At 35.9% G+C, this 17,189-nt stretch overlaps 1 long non-coding RNA gene across 2 annotated transcripts in view; it reads left to right on the forward strand.

Moving 5' to 3' along the window:
• LOC134731083 (uncharacterized) overlaps nucleotides 1-17,189 on the forward strand; it is a 117,561-nt gene that overhangs the window by 46,414 nt on the left and 53,958 nt on the right. Inside the window, exon 2 of one of the 2 annotated variants that reach the window (XR_010113151.1) lies at nucleotides 12,428-12,544. The exons of the other annotated variant lie outside the window; for it this stretch is intronic. This is a non-coding gene — a long non-coding RNA (uncharacterized LOC134731083). The remainder of the gene's footprint in view (nucleotides 1-12,427; nucleotides 12,545-17,189) is intronic. 2 annotated transcript variants of the gene reach the window in all.

A 17,189-nucleotide genomic window follows, 5' to 3' on the forward strand; every position in this document is an offset into this window, starting at 1 on the left:
AGAGTAAATTAATAACTTCAAGATTATTTTATGTATTTGAAGCTTAGTCAATGATGCATTATCAGGAGACCATAAAGGATATCAATCTTGCAGACCTGGGAAACCAAGTTAAATAAAATGTACACTTTTCTATCATTCATAGGGGTGCCCTGTGTGGGATGTTTTGGCTGATTTTAAACCTGACAAAATCTGGCAAAGTTTGCCTTCTCTTGAGGTATTCCTGGCCGTCCACGTCTCCTGGCTTCCTGTAGATTGCACCCACCCTTGTCCCAGAAGAATGAATTACTCACTTCCAGAGAAAAGATAATCAAAGTGTGGTATAGAATGACGCTGGATAAGAATGTTTGTTTCTCCATAATTCTGTAACGTCTTCGAGAGTTTGGAATTTTAATGCCCCATCCTAGTTCACTTCCTAGCACATAGTTGGTATTCAAATAATTTCTTAAAGCATAGTGTTCAATAAATCTTTAGATAAAAAATTATGAAAAGTAAAAAGTATATTTTAATAGGAGTAAAACTAGACATTATGATAGAATCTGAATAAAAAGGGAAGCATGACCTTTAGCCTGGGGAAGAATATCCTATAAGAATTCCATAGAATATCTCTTAGTAAATGTAGTAAAAACACCCATTGATCAAAAGAAATTGGATCTATGGCTCATAATAACATCTCATTGATTGAAAAGCACTTTGTAATAGCTTTCTTCCATGTGGTATCTGTCAGGCATTAACCTTTCAGCCTGCTGATCATGTGAAAGGAATTCTTTGCTTATGCCACTGCTCATATGACCCCATCCATGACATTTCATAAATTGCATCTATTGAACAGAGATTTTGGGTTTTCTGGAACTGAAAAACCCATTGCCAAAGCAAGGCATTTCTCTATGGATTGTATGATAGAATTTAGCCATATGCTCTAGAGACCTGGAGCTATTTTAGCAAACTTGACTACCTCTGAACAATGACTACTTACAAAGAGATAAGTAAGTTTCAAATTTTAGAACATGTAGGGTTCACATAGAAATACATTTAGAAGCAATCATATATTTATTTACTCTTTAAAGGACACATTTAAAAACATAAAGTGTTCTTCTTATTTAAAGCAATGAGTTAAAATTATACCAAATTCTGTACCTAAAAAAGTGAATATGCTAATAAAATAGTCCACCAAGTTTTATTATTAACACCAGGAAATCAATCTGCATGTCCTAACAAATAAATAACAAAATAGATGAGCATTTTAACAAAATATAATCTCTTGTAATTCCAGCTACAAGCTTGTGTTGCTTTCTTAAGCAGAAATAATGAAGAGAAAGTAAAATAAATAAAAAGAGTATTGGCATATTTTAACAAAATACCTACATAATTTTATTATTCACATAAAAAATTAAATCTGTGAAATACAGGGTCAAGAAAACAAAATTGCATACACTTTCATGCCCTTCTCAAATGGATAAATCATCTTTCATGTTGATTGTCTATATTTTTCATGTAATTACTTTAACCCCGAAGAAGTAAAATTAGTGATTAGCATTTCAATTCAGGTTTGATTTTGAATCTGAAACTAACTGAAATAAATTTTATTGAAAATTCTCCAAAGGAATCTAGAAGCACTCAGGTTCAATCACACTCCACTCTTGTCAGTATTTTTGCATTAATATAACCACTCTCTTTCAAAATAAGTTTTAATGAATTCAGTTTGCAAGTGATTGCTGATCTTAATGGAAAAATAATTTCAAAGAAAATCCTTAGCTATTCAAATGTCACTCATAAATATAGCACAAAGAATTACAATGGAAGAGATAAGCAGAAAGTTGTGGTCATAAAGTTTATCTGCAAATTTGATAAGAATGAATCCATTAGGGCGGCAGGGGATTTTGATTATGGACTTGCCCTCTGTGTGGAAAATGCTAAGGTTGAAGACGACTTTCCTGACTCTTCTGTGACTTACGGCCGTCTCTATTCCTGTCATGCCCAAACACAGGGAGAGTCTGCGGAATAGCAAATAAGTTGTTGCAAATGAAATCATCAGGAAAATTATTTTGACTGCACAATTAAAAAAAGCACCTGACATATATTTTTACTAACTTAATACTTGATCAGAGTTTTATGTTAAATGAAAATGTAAACATCTTGAATTCAGTCAGTGGAACAAGGTTTCCCATTTGATCTGAAATAAACCAAACACTATAATTCACAACCAGTAGGCAGGAGGAAATTAAATATCCAGTGATAACTCAGATTTCTCTCTAAAGTGCCTCTCGATCCGTAAGAAGCAAGACTGAATAAAATTAGAAGTAATATGATCGACTAGCCCCCTGTCCTTTGATCAGATGGCTCAGAATTGTGCTGAAACTTTCTGAAGTGACCAGACAGAATGAGATTGGAGGAGCAATGTCTGCTGTGTGGTAATGGATGGCTCACAAACCCAGATGAAGACAGAGAGACAGAGACAGAAACAGAGAAAGGGAAAGAAAGACAGAGACAGAGAAAGAGAAAGAAAGAGAGGCAGAGAGAGAGAAAAACAGGGAGAGAGAAACAGAGAAATGAAGAGACAGGGAGAGAGAGGAAGAGAGAGAGAGAGGAACAAAGATAAAGAGGGGGCAGAGAGAAAGTCAGAGAGAGAAACAGAGAGAGTGAGAGACAGTGTTGGAGAGTTCCTTAAGAGACCGAATATCAATACACTGGTGGATTAGCACAGTACTCATTGGTTCAAGTAAACCAAAAAATAAATTTCACGGCACTCACAAAGTCATGGGATTTCCTCTTTAGTTTGCTCATTGATTCAACATCACCCTTGCACAACTGCTCTGGACCAAGCACTGCTTCTAGTGTTGGAGTTTGCTCATTGATTCAACATCACCCGTGCACACCTGCTCTGGGCCCAGCACTGCTCCTAGTGTTGGAGTTATACGCAGACAGAAAAAAGACCCTTGCCTCCAGGAGCTGCTGTCACCGTCCTTACCAAAGGAAAGCTTAGACATCTTCCCCTGAGAAATTTCTTCCTGGAAATGTTCAGAGCTAGTGTTTAGCACAGCTTCACACACACTGTGGCCTATTGGAGAGTGAAAGGTGGAAGGAGGGAGAAGTTCAGGAAAAATAACTAATGGGTCTTAGGCTTAATACCTGGGTGATGAAATAATCTGTACTACGAACCCCCATAACCCATGTTTACCTATGTAATAAATCTGCACATGTACTTCTGAACTTAAAAGTTTTTTAAGAGATTATTTGATAGCCTAATGTATACCAGATCAAATGTTTCCAAAAACTGCCAAGAACCTCTAAATAATACAGTTTGCTTTCAAATGCACCTTCTATTTTTTTTGTTTTAATTCTTTGTTTGTCCTACTTAAATTCATTCAGTTACTATAACTATCTTTACATATATTTAAAGGAGCAGCATTTTGCATGACTTTACTTGTATCTTTTAACACATTTTTTACCATTCCCTTTTCTTCCTGCTGCTATTAAGCTTCTTAACAACACTTCCACTGAAAATCTTTGATCACTGCAAATATGAAGTCTACTCCATACCCATCATTCATTCCATCAATGCTTAACAATAATAAGAATGACAACAAGGATAGCTCATACTTATTTATTATTTACTATATGCCAATCACTATTTAAGGGCTTTACATATACAAACACAATTAATTCTCAAACTAGTACCAGAAAGTGAATGTAATTAATGCCTTTATTTTACAGTTGAGTAAATTAAAGCACAAAGATTTAATTGCTCACTAAAGACATACAACTAGTATGGTAGACTAGATAGTTTAGAAGATATTCCCACCATAACACTAATTGATTATCAATAAAACATACTTTATCAATATATTGGTAAACTCACAAGAAATGTAATCTCTGAAAATTTCTACCTACAAAAATGAATAAAGAAGCTAATGATCAAAACAAGAGTGGAGGCCACAAAATAGCAACCAAACCCAACAGGTGGCACTGCACTGAAGGCCAATGCCAACATAATCAATATGATCAATAGACTAGGTCTTTGAGCATGCATGGAAGAGCTGAGTCTGACATTCCCACATTATGTCTAGGAAACTGGAGGTGAAATCTTTTGGCTGAAGTACCTTCCAGAAAGCAGGGGTAAAACAAAGGTTTTCATCCAAGTGGTATAATTTAAGAAAAAATTCCAGAAACAGGAAATACTAGGTAAATAATGTTATTGAAATGGCCACCACCATCAGGAACTGAATGCCAATCATCTAGGGCCCATTAAGGTGCTGATAAATGGTGGATCAAAATCTTCTGCCCAAAGGATAGAAGATAAATGAATTCATCCAGTGGATCCTAGCTCCCAAGTGTCAAGGTTTTGATCATGAGATGTTACATCCCACACCCTTTCAAGTTGAACATGGATGAGCCCCAAACCTTAGTGTCGAAGACACCTTGGGCACAGAATCCAAGAGTGCAGTCAGGAAGCCGAGATGAGGTGTTGCTAGGTGACAAAGGCAAAAAGCAGGTTGCCATAGCAATTCCCCTGGTGAGAGAATGGAGAGGGTGCTGGGACGGGCACATGTAGGCATTCGGCACATGGACGGCCGTGGTATCAATTCATGACCACCCTTGGCTTCCCGCAATAGGAATCGCACATTATCTCTGGAGAAGACTCTTCAATTTAGATGTGCTGGATTAGCACAGATGGAAAAGAAACCAATAGGAGCTGGAGAGTCAACAAGCACACGCACACAAAGCCATCATCAGTGAGATACAGCCATTAAAATAAGCCATAGATTAAGACATCTCTCTCCATAGAACTTCAGAATGTTAAATTCTCAATTACAAAAAAATAAATTGGGACCCAAATCCAGCCTCATCTTTGATTTTTTTATTGATCTTATATAGTAGTGCATCCAATCTCTTTCAGCAAAAGCTGTGGTCTTTACCTTGGAAACATATCCAGAATTTGACCACTCCTTGACAAACACCAGCGATTCTCCTGCCTCAGCCTCTTGAGTAGCTGGGATTACAGGTGCTTACCACCATGCTTGGCTAATTTTTTTGTATTTTTTTTCAGTAGAGATGGGGTTTCGCCATATTGGCCAGGCTGGTCTCAAACTCCTGACCTCAGTTGATCCGCCTGCCTCGGCCTCCCAAAGTGCTGGGATTACAGGCGTGAGCCACCATATCTGGCCACTTCTCTGTCTTTTTATTGTTGGTGTAGCCTCAAAAGAATGTAAGTTCTTTAAGAGCACAGGCTTTTGACTGTTTAGTGTAATGCATTTACTAAGTGGTAGACACTTAGTACAGTGAGGGGACGTAGCAAGTAGTCAATAACATTTGTTAATTAAAGAATAAATGAACTACTATTTATTAATAAATAAATGCCATCAAAAATGAAAAGACAAATGACAAACTGAAAGATGACATGCAAAAGAGTTCACTGGCAAATGGACAAAAACTGATGACCAAATTTTTACAGGAAACGAAGAAGCCCAGCAATCTTATCCTGTTAAAGGCACCATGTAGGCAGCAATGGGGTGTGTGCAAAGGGAGATCAGATAGAAATTGCATTCCACACTCACTGGATTGGCGGTGTTGAAGAATTCGGATCATATACCATGATCATGGACAGCAGGATGCCTGCTGAGCTGGGAAGAAATGTATGTCCACTTTTCTGGCACTGATTCAGATGCTGCTGTCTATGTGGATTTGCCCAGATTTCTGTTCTCACAGTTTCTGCCTGGGCTCCTTGCCAATCCTTGCCAATGCAGTCCCTGTCTGGGGCTCCCCGCATTGTACCTGGGCCACCTGTGAACACCTGGACAGGCCCACAGCGGTTCCCACTCATATGTGAAGAGTGGATGGTGAGGCAGTGGCTCGTATGGAGAGGGAAGTGAGCCCAGTGGGAATGATTTGGCTTGATGGCTCATTCCCATGACCTAGGTCTGGATAGTCAGGAATGTGTGCTCTTCCTGAGAGGACCTTAGAGACCATTAGTGGAGTCCAATGCCATTGAGGCTGGATGCACTGACCGCCTCCCACGGCATGCTGCCCTCAAGCTGATCAGCCCTGTGGAGCCACTTGTCATTTCAGAAAGGCCTCCATGCCAGGCTTCATTGAAGCCATTTCATCCAGAGAAATAGGGCAGCAACCGGATTTGCTTATTTGAATGCTATGGTCGTGCTGGGTTGAGAGAGAAATGAGGAGAAGCCAGTTGGATAGGGATTGAGCTAATTACATATGAGAAGTTTTATTAATATTTTGCATATCTCTATGACAATTATAGATAAGTAACAGCCCCCTCATTTTGCTCTGAAGGGAATGCTCTGTGTATATGATGCTGACATCGTCTGTCTTCGCTCAAGAATAATTTTCTAGATCTTCCTGTGAACTAGGAGTTCTTAAACTTTACAGATATCAAAGAGAATTAACTCTCACATTCAAAAATCAGCTAAAAGCATGAAATGTATTTTAAGTTTTTTAAAAGTTATGTCTGGTTAAACAGAGACTAGTACTTCTCCAGTCTTCTTAAAATTCTTTTTCCTAGAATCTGCACATAGAATTTTAAGTTCTCAAAGCTACAAAACCTACAAGTCATAGGGTATAATTAGTAATGCAGTCATTTAAGGCGTGATAATTAATGCTACAAATAGTATTATTTGTAACTAAATAATAGGAAGATCAAATTAGACATAGTGTATTTCCATTGTGATTTTAAAAACATAAAAGAATATCAGGCATGCTTGCTAAACAAAATTATCTTCACCACAGAATCTCTATGACATTCAGAGAAGCTCCAAAATGGAAAGTCATTTGAATAAAGACATAGGTATAAAAGAAATTTAAGAGTTATAATCAATTTTTTAAATTATTAAATGATATACATAAAATCATATGCTTCTCTTGACCTAAATAAATGTTTCAACCTAAGGATAAAGAAAATTAACAGGGCTCAGTATTGCCGCCTCTGGTGTGAATGTTGCCATCTTTTGATTTTGTCATGAATGTGTTGCTGTTATAGCAATCTTGCTTTCATAGCCCTGGGCACATTTAATTAAACACTGTGCTAGCCATTTAATACACAAGAGACCAGAGAAGTGCCAAGAAATCCTTTATCAATATGCTTGTATTAAAAAAAAGTCAGTAAAGAAAATTGCATAACAATTTATGGTGACTTTATTATTGAACTTTATTTGTACATTACTTTATTATGTATTTGTTAGCAGATGCTACCAAATAATAGAAAACGCTACTAAATAATGTGACATGATTTTTATTAGGTCAAGGGACAACAACCTGCATGACATAAAGATGTGGTAATCATAGGAAAGATGGCATACTCTAACTTACTCTAAAGCTATTCTGTGGCCTTGAATTATTAGAGTCATAAACTAATAAAATTATCCAGAAAAGCCTTAGAGACATCAAAATATTCCCCCATTTAAGCAGCAATATGTTGAAGAAAAAATTTCCATTTTTAGTAGTTCAGTTCTATTCTCTATAACCCCTAAAAGGCAATGCTGGTCGATATATCTTTGTAATGACAAAATAGTGGCTGTTTAGTGTGTTTATTTAACCAGCTAATGTTTATTGGCAGGCCTGCCTCTTAAGTACACTAATACTGTGTTGGATGTAATGTCTTTTATTATTTTTTCTTATAGGAATTTTGTTTGAAGCTTGAGGAAAATAATATTCTATAGAAGTTTTTGCCTTCCCTCACAAATGTATAGATTAATAGAAATAGATAACTACGATGTTGCAAATAAAATGAAAAACTTAGAGAAGTATTTCATGATTTCATAAGTACCAGTAACACTGCACAAAATATTATCCTCAAAGAAAGAAATTATGTATGTTTATTAATTCACTGAGGTAAAAGTTATGTTTGGTGACTTCTTATTAAATTTACAATAACATATTGCAAAAGAAAAGCTAACTTTTGATGTAAATTAAAGGCCAATCAGAGCTTTTTTAATGCCATGTATCAACATAATGCTAATTTCAAATATCAAATTTCTTAAGTAATGATTAATTCATCTTAAAATCTTGGCTAAATGAGTTAGGCATCATTTCTTACCTGTGATTTTATTAAGTATTTTTAAGGAGATTAGGGTGTAAGAGGCTAAACATGTTGTTGAGAGTGAACAAGTCTGCCTTAGCCTCCCAGGTTCTTTCTCTGGAGTCTGGTGTCTTCTCATATGCGTGTGTGATTGGCACTCAGCTCAAAGTGGGTTCCCTTTAGATGTACGTCATTCTCTCTCTGCAGAACTCTCCTCCTCAGTACATTGCCTGCAAACTCTGGGTTCTGTGGCTTCTCTGGATTCCCAGGTCATTTGTCTCCTAGCTGGGAGATGTTGTGCTCTTCCTGGGCCAGCTAGTTTATTTCTAGTATCTCAAGAATTACTGTCCTTCCTTGCCAGACACCAATGTCTTGAATTTCATTGTTTTATTTATTTGGTTGGTTGAGTTTCTACTTGTTTCTACACTATATTCTGTTTTAATTATCTCTTTTTCTGTTATTTACCAATGCCACACTGTCTTGATTATCAGAGCCTTTTAGTAAGCCTTGAAATCAGATAGTGTTAGCTTTCAACTTTGTTCTTCTCTTTCAGTGATGTCCTGGCTATTCTGGATCTTTTACGACTCTCTCTGTAATATTTAGAATGAGTTTGGTAATATCTACAAAATAACTTGCTGAGATTTTGTTTGGGATTGTGATGAATCTATATATTAGGTTGGGAAAAACTGACATCTTGACAACATTGAGTCATCCTATCCATGAACATTGAATATTGTTCCATTTATTTAGTTATTCTTTAATATATTTCATCTGAGTTTTGTAGTTTTCCTAACATAGATCTTGTACATATTTTGATAGATTTATACATAAATATTTCATTTTGGAGGGGTGTTAATTAAGTATTAGTGCTTTTTTTATTTCAAATTTCACTTGTTCATTGCTGGTAAAAAGGATTGACTTGTACTTTAACCTTGTATCCTGCAACCTTGTTATAATTGCTTATTTAGTTTCAGAAGATTTTTGTCAATTCTTTCAGATTTTCTACTTAGTCATTTCATCTGTGAGCAAAGACAATTTTATTTCTTTCTTTTCAACAGGTTGAACTTATTTTTCACTATATGAAGCTATATATAAAATAAGAGAAAATTCAGAACTCTTCAATAAATAGCAATAATTTAAAATTATGCTGAAGTTAGAGATGATTAGTTGCCCAATAATGTTTAATTTGAAAAAAATCATGAAATTATATATTCATCCATCTGCCAAATGTTTTGTTACAGTGATAGCAATGAATGTGTATTACGAGAAATTTTGAGAGTTCTTGTTTTAATATTTGAATGTTGATTCATTAAAAACACATGAGCATATTAATGTAAACTGTTGTTTAATTTTTTCTCTTCAAATAAAATGTCAATTAATTTTTTCCCTGAATATTTTAACCCTTTCCAGAGTTTAAGCCTTACTAGTCACTGATTTTTATGAAATAATATCCTTACTTAAACAAAATTAAGTTATATAGGAAATGGACCATTTTTCAATCAAATTAGCCCAGGCTCATAATGTAACACAAAGGTGCACTGTGCATTCTATTTATTGGTTATGTATACAGGGAAGTGAAAGAACATGGCCAGAAATCATTAACAGTGGGGTGTGTGTGCACACATGTGTGTGGGTCTGTGCTTAGGTTTGAGTGAGAATAATAACATGAGTATTTAGCCCCTAATATTAGTTTAAAAAAAAGAAACAGGGATACTTTTCGGTAGTTTTTTAAAAAACAAATATGCCACACAGACTTTATACCCTAAGATGAAAGTAAACTCAACTTTCATCAAGACTTTTTGGCAAAAAAAAGTTATAGAAGTTGATGGATATTATCATATGAAACAGCAGCAACTGCTTTCAGTGAAATAAGATGTCTGAACTAAGCCTCCTTCCTTCTCTCTTATTCTTTTTCTTCCTTTGGCCCTATTTTTTTTATTTCTGTGTGTATTTAGTTAACAAAAAAATGCCAAGGTAATTAAGGTATACAGTCCTAACTTTTTAAAAGGCAATCAACGACATAGAAAAAAACATTTAGCATATGTGCTTTAGTATTTTAGTCACATATTATCTGTGTAAATTATAAATATGAGTATATTTCAGTTCTCTGGAAACTTTATTATCTTGAATCTGTAACTCCATTAACTGTATTCCTTTTTTATTTCCAAAAATAGAAATATGTCCCAAAAGATAGAAATGCCAACAAAATAATGAAATAACCTCTAATATCAATGTCTGTGAAATAAAATTAGAATCAAAAGAGATTTTTCCTTTAAGTACATTTATAAAAATGTACTGGGCTGGGAGTGGTGGCTCACGTCCATAATCCCAGCACTTTGGGTGGGCAAGGCAGGAGGATCAGCTGAGGTCGGGAGTTTGAGATCAGCTTGGTCAACATGGTGAAACCCCATTTCTACTAAAAATATAAAAATTAGCTGGATGTGGTGGTGTGCACCTGTAGTCTCAGCTTCTTAGGAGGCTGAGGTGGGAGAATTGCTTGAACCCGGCAGGTGGAGGTTACAGTGAACCAAAAGCATGCCGCTGCACTCCAGCCTGGGCGACAGAGCAAGACTCCGTCTCCAAAAAAAAAAAAGTACTAACTTTGACTAATTATTTATCATAAATATTAATGCCAATTTTTAGAAACAACATTTCTTGTATTATTCTGTCTCTGAGCTTTGGTAGGAGTAGGCACGTTTAAGGAAAATACTGCTGATGTTATGCCACTGAAAATAAGCACATAGGCATACAGCAGCTCTCTCAATCCCGAATGAGATGCATTTGCCCCTCAAGTCAGTTATTTCTCTATTCAGTATCTAATTCATCATACAAGACATATTATTTAAAGGTAACACCAAAACTTTTATGAGCTTGTTAATATAATAATAACATAACTGCATTTTGTCGCAATCCACAAACCTAAAATCAGGGATTTAGTGTAGCAGCAGAGTTGCTCACTGATGCCTGCCTATCTTTCTTCTGGCACAATTATTTTGAGCTTATCCTAAGCTTCATGTGAGTTCGCTGGATATCCACACAAATAATCATCACGCAGACAAAACAGGAGTAATACGAATAAACAATAAAAATATTTTTAAAGCTATTAAAAGTTGTTCCTAGGTAGAAAGTATGTTTAAGGCAACCACCAATAATTCATTCTATACTAGGCTCTAATAAAATCAATCCAAATGTTTACAAACTGAAAAATCAATTTTTGCTGATCATATTTTAATAAATCTGGAAATTAATTGCAGCTCTTTAATAAGTGAGTTTTCTACAAATACAAGCAAGTTTTTAAAAAGATCCAAAATAATTGTTTGGTCAAAGAAATCAGAAAAATAATATCAAAGTATTTGAAAAACAATGAAAAAAATCTCTATATATCAATATATACCCAACATAGTTATGGCAGGCATGTTATGGCTACCAAAAATATGTTTATCGAAAGAATTCTTAAAACCTACTCCTAGGTTAGGAAACGTGGCAAAGGGAAATCCGGGTTGCAGATGAAACTGTTTGTTAAGCCTCTGACAGTAAGAAGGGGAAATAGTTCTGTATCATCCAGGTGGGCCTAATGTCAGGAACAGGGTCCTTAAAGTGGAAGAGAAAACCAAAAGACAGAACCAGAGAGATGGGATCTTGAGAAGGACTTGAACAGACATGGCTGGCTTTGAAGATTGAAAAAGGGGCTGCAAGTCTACGAATGCAGGTGACTTCTATCAGTTTGGTACAAAAGCGATTGCACTTCTTGCCTTTTTAATGCATCAAGAAGCTCAATTACTTTTGCACCAACCTAACAGAAGCTGGAAAATGCATGTCAACAGATTCTTGCCTATCACCTGCAGGAGGAACACAGCCTTGCTGATACTCTGATTTCATCCCAGTGATACCTATTTAGGACTTCTGAGCTCTAAAACGGTAAGACAATAAAGTTTATGCTGTTTTAAGACGTAAGGTTACGGTAATTTGTTACACAGCAATAGGAAACTCATTGAAATATGTTCTAGCTTCAAATATTTTTATGCAATAAAAACAATCTAAGCCTTCACCTCATATTTCTTAAGTTCAAAAATATGTTAAATAAAAACCAAAGTACCCAGTGGCAACAATACCCCAGTAGCAGCAAACACACTTAACACCCATCTTGGTTTCTAAGACCATTCTCCAATAAAATGAACCAGCACACTTTCAAGAAATGGTAGATTCTAGGACTGAAGCAGAAAAAATATAAGATAATTCCAGAGCATCTTGTAGTGCCAGAAAATAAGGAAGTTCTCAAAACAACAGCAACAGAAAAACAAGTCAAGCAAAACACAATATTTATAGTCTGTACTGTTGATATGAGTTTTAAAAAATGGTATTTTAACTCTCTAGTTTTTCTCTCCAACCCCAATCTAGTATAAGAAAAACAGCAGACGAACACCAGGTGAGGGACGGTGTATTAAACACCTGGACGGTACTCCTCAAATATGACAAGGTCACCAAAGACAAGTTTGAGAATCTGTCTCAGACAAGGTGAGCCTAAGACAGCATCACAGTTATAGATAGGATCCTGGAGTAGAAAAAGGCCCTTAGGTGTGCAACAAAGTAATCTCAATGCAGTATGCACTTTAGTTAACAATAACATGTCAGTATTGATTTATTATTTATATCAAAAGTACCATACTGATGTAAAGAATTATCATACTAATGTAAGAAAAGAGAACGTGGGGTATATAGGAATCTACTGGTTTTTTTTTCTTAAAAATTGTTCTAAAATTAAAAAGTTTATGTAAAAGTTGCATAAGAAAAAAGGAAAATAAAATTTTAAAAACAAATAATATATTAGAAAATGTTAAGTTAAAGTTGTAAGAAAATAATAAAAAAGTCTGGTTCTTTATAAAATATAATCACATAGAAAAATCTTGAATATACTCATTCATGTGAAAATGAAATCATTAAGTAGGAAGAAGATAGAAGAAATTCAAAAAATGCTTTAGAGGCTTAGCAAACAATTTAGCAAAAAATAAAAATTTAATATAATTTTGCACATGCATTTTTAGTTTATATGAGTTATAAGATGTTGTGGTGGACCCAAGGGTACTGAATCGTTATTCTTACAGTTGACAAATAGAGAGAAAAGCTAGTAGGTATCCTGCCTTCTCTGAGCTATTACTTTAGTGCATTCAAATAGTTGATGGGAAAGAAACCCTTCATTATAGACAAATTCCAATTAATTATAGAAGGACCAACAATATTAGAACATCACAATTTTACAATCCCCGATGAAATCTTTTTTAAAAGAAACTATCAAAAACAGCTGCTAAAACCATTAATCAAAACTTTGTGAACCTGTGCACCTTATTTGAGCATCACCATTAATCAAAACTTTGATGTGAAACTTTCCACTAGGAATATGAGGCTGAGCACACTGATTTAACTTTGGTATCAGTAAAGTGGGACAATCAGAAACCATGGCAAATAATGTGATGAAAGGGAAAGCTCATAGCCTTGCCTATGAATCCTTTTGTGTTCAAACAATTAATCCTGAATCTAAGCAAAACATTTGCTCTTAATACTAGAATATAGAAAAGTGCTGGAAAACCCTTGGCCAAATCATAAATGTGCAGGTGGACAACCGTCCTAGTGCCCCACGCTTAGATGAACATGGTATTGTAATAAACCACTTTGACCAATACATGAGTGGTATAGCAAAAAAGATAGGAAAAGGAAGGCCCAGGAGTTGGGCATTGTTACTATAGCTGCCACTTAGGAAAGAAGAAATCGGGTAGTGAACTATCAGCCAACTCCTCATTGATTTTTAGCATTTTCAGACTTCCTTTCTTCAACCATGAACCTTAATACCAACACCATAAATAGCAGATTAATAGATCATTTTGTATCAGGATATCAATTATAAAAATCCTGTAGTTGGCTGGGGACGGTTGCTCACGCCTGTAATCCCAGCACTTTGGGAGGCCAAGTTGGGCAGATCACTTGAGGTCAGGAGTTCAAGACCAGCCTGGCCAACATGGTGAAACCCCATCTCTACTAAAAATATAAAAAATTAGCTGGTGTTGTGGCACACACACACCTGTAGTCCCAGCTACTCAAGAGGTTGAGGGTGGAGAATCACTTGAACCTGGGAGACAGAGGTTGCAGTGAGCCAAGATCGCATCACTGCACTCCAACCTGGATGACAGAGACTCCATCTCAAAAGCAAAAACAAATCCTGTAATTGTATCATTTTAACAATTAGTTTTCTTCATTCTTGCCGGGGCCAGAGTATTATCCTTTTTTATGTTTCCCATGTGAAATAGGATTTATTTGACGTACTCACATCTGAGTTTCTCAATGAAGGGTTGTAACTTCAGAAACATTAATAAAATACAACAATTCCCTTAGCATAAGGTGTGAAACTTTAATTAAAAGATGCTTACTTAATTTATAATTGGAAAAAGTGAGTTTGCTACCACTTGGTGTTGAAAACTTACACAAGGGGAGGTTCCTGGGTCCTCCACCTTTCAATGGTGTCAAAACTTACACAAGGGGAGGTTCCTGGGTCCTCCACCTTTCATTGGTGTCAAAGGCTCGTATTATGATTAGGGCTATGCAGGCTACATGGAGCTCATCTGCAGACAGTATCAGGACAGGAAGATCATTCTACCCTCCTAAGATTTACAGTTACATGAGCAGAAGGAAATGATATGGATTCTGAATTTCTACTAAATAAATAAAATACTTCACTGGCTTGTTCTGTAATACAGCTGGTCAGACAACATTTAATTGCCTTTAATTCATGCTTATCTTAATTAATGTTGCCTGTCAGCAAGTGGCACTTATAGGTAAGAAATTCTTCCCTAGCCTAAAAAACAAAAGTGAATCTCACTGACTGGCTGGTTCATCGAGAAGCATAAATTCTACTTCAGAATGGGGTTTCTAAAAGATTAGAATCCAAATAATGGGAGATTCACTAGAAGAAATGGTCAGTTGGTTGGACTTTCCTTGAATGACTAGTCTTATCTAAATCAGGCTGCAGTGTTATTGAGTTAACATTTTGCAGAATTAACTCAAATAGAAAATTTGGTTTATCAATCAAGTGGAAAATGCGGGGCTAAGAAGTCATTAGTCTTTTGCTCTTTTTCATTTTTCTTTTTTTCCTGTCTTGGAATGAATAAATGAACTATGAAAAATTTTAGAAAAATCGACTATGATACATATATATATATATATACATATATATAAAAGAAAAATCGACTATGATACTTTTTTCTTCTTCTCTTTTCATCCTTGAATCTTGACAAAGCAGATCTCATATGTATTCCTAAAAGGGAACTTGCAGCACTTCTCCTGAGAATATGATGCTCTAAAATATCAAAGGAGAATAAAGCAATTTAATGTGCTTCGTAAGTTCCTACCCATGCACATCTTCCTGCTTAATCGTGTGTTAAATCTTCTTACCTAATCACACACAGAAAGTCAGGTTTGACTTCCTGAATGCTTATAACACCTGTCTAGACTTGTCTGTTTTTTAACTTATCTGCATAAAGCACTATGCATGCTTCTTATATACTAGTATGTTCTCATTTCTATGTCCTTAACTAAACAATGCTAATAACATTTTACATCAGGACCACTGGTTGTTATAAATATATTTACTCTTTATTGTGCTACTGTTTTTAGCTCCACATTTGCCTTGATGATGCTTCACTGCAAACCATCCCAAGATTCAGTGGTCTTAAACAATAAGCCTTTACTTAGTGCATGAGTTGGAGGGTCAGTGACTGGCAAGGTTGAGTGGTCCTCCTGGTCTGGGCTGGGCTCACATGTCTAGGTTGGGCTGGCTTTTGACCTAGACTGACCTTAAAGATGGGCAGCCAAGTCCTTTTCCATTCTTCTCATCTCTTCTGCTCCAGAAGGCCTTCGCAGGCTACTGGGAAATGGCAGAGGAGACTGATCTACCCAAGTGATCTGCCCAACTTGGCCTCCCAAAGTGCTGGGATTGCAGGTGTGGGCAACCGTCCCCAGCCAATTACAGATCCTAAGGCAAATGCACAGCCTCCAGAGGCCCAGATCTGGAATGGGGACATCTCCACTCTGCTGGGTGGTCTCGGCCAAAACAAGCCATTTTACGGGGCCAAATTCTAGAACAAAGAGGAGACTGTGACGGTTTAATTTGAGGGACCACAAGGTCACGTGGCCAACAACATAGCTAGGGAAGCTTGACAAATAGCAATATTGAAGCAACTAGTCTATTCCAGCTACCAATGAAGGATTTTAATTCAACCCCAAGGGCCCCAAAATTATAAAAAGGCCAACATCATTTTGTAGGAATAAAACCCCACGGTAAAGAATATAACTGATAAAATATTAACCTGAAAACCAGAGTCTTAATATATGTATTAAAAATCATCTTCAATCTTTTATTTACACTGGAATGCATCATCACAGTTGATGCATGCAACACATTCACCGTTTGCCAGCTCTGTCCCAACAGGTTTCCAAACATTAACTCATTTAATCTTCGTAACACGACCGCTGTTAGATCTACACTATGCCAGGCACGTGCGGCTTCCCCATCCACCTTCCTGCCCATGAAGGCAAGCTGCGTTATACATGAAAAATAAAGAGCTATGTCAAAATAGATCAGGACTAATTTCCATTCACCTAAAGTTTGTCTACTGAATGTGTTTCTTTTTCTGTCCAAAGAAATCAGTTCATTTACATTTTCTGTAAACTTAGTAAACAATCAGGTTTTCATCTTTTTTTTTTTTCAATTAGGCTATAACTAGATAGGTAGAAAATAAAAAATATACACTTTTTAACTGTGAAGTTAAAATAAATTGTAGAATGGGCTGCAAGAAGCACAAAGGCATTTCATTTCATTTTTCAAGTACCATTTGCAGATGTGTTTCACATATTTAATATCTTCCTCCAATGAAGAAGAAACAATAAACAGGAAGGCTCAAAATGGGCTTAAAAAAATCCTTGAAAATCACCAGGTATTATCAGAGCCAGTATTGTAATCATCATGCATATGGCGTCAAATGTAGCCTTATCGAAATTAAAAAAAAAAAATGGCAACAACAAAGCCCAAAATCTTCATGATGTTCTGTAGCTTGTTCTATATTATGAATGTACTAATCTCATGCCACCTTTCTAAAAATGCTTCTACCTATTG

This window comes from Pan paniscus, chromosome 8 (genome assembly GCF_029289425.2).
Source record: "Pan paniscus chromosome 8, NHGRI_mPanPan1-v2.0_pri, whole genome shotgun sequence".
In the NCBI taxonomy this organism is placed as follows: Eukaryota; Metazoa; Chordata; class Mammalia; order Primates; family Hominidae; genus Pan; species Pan paniscus.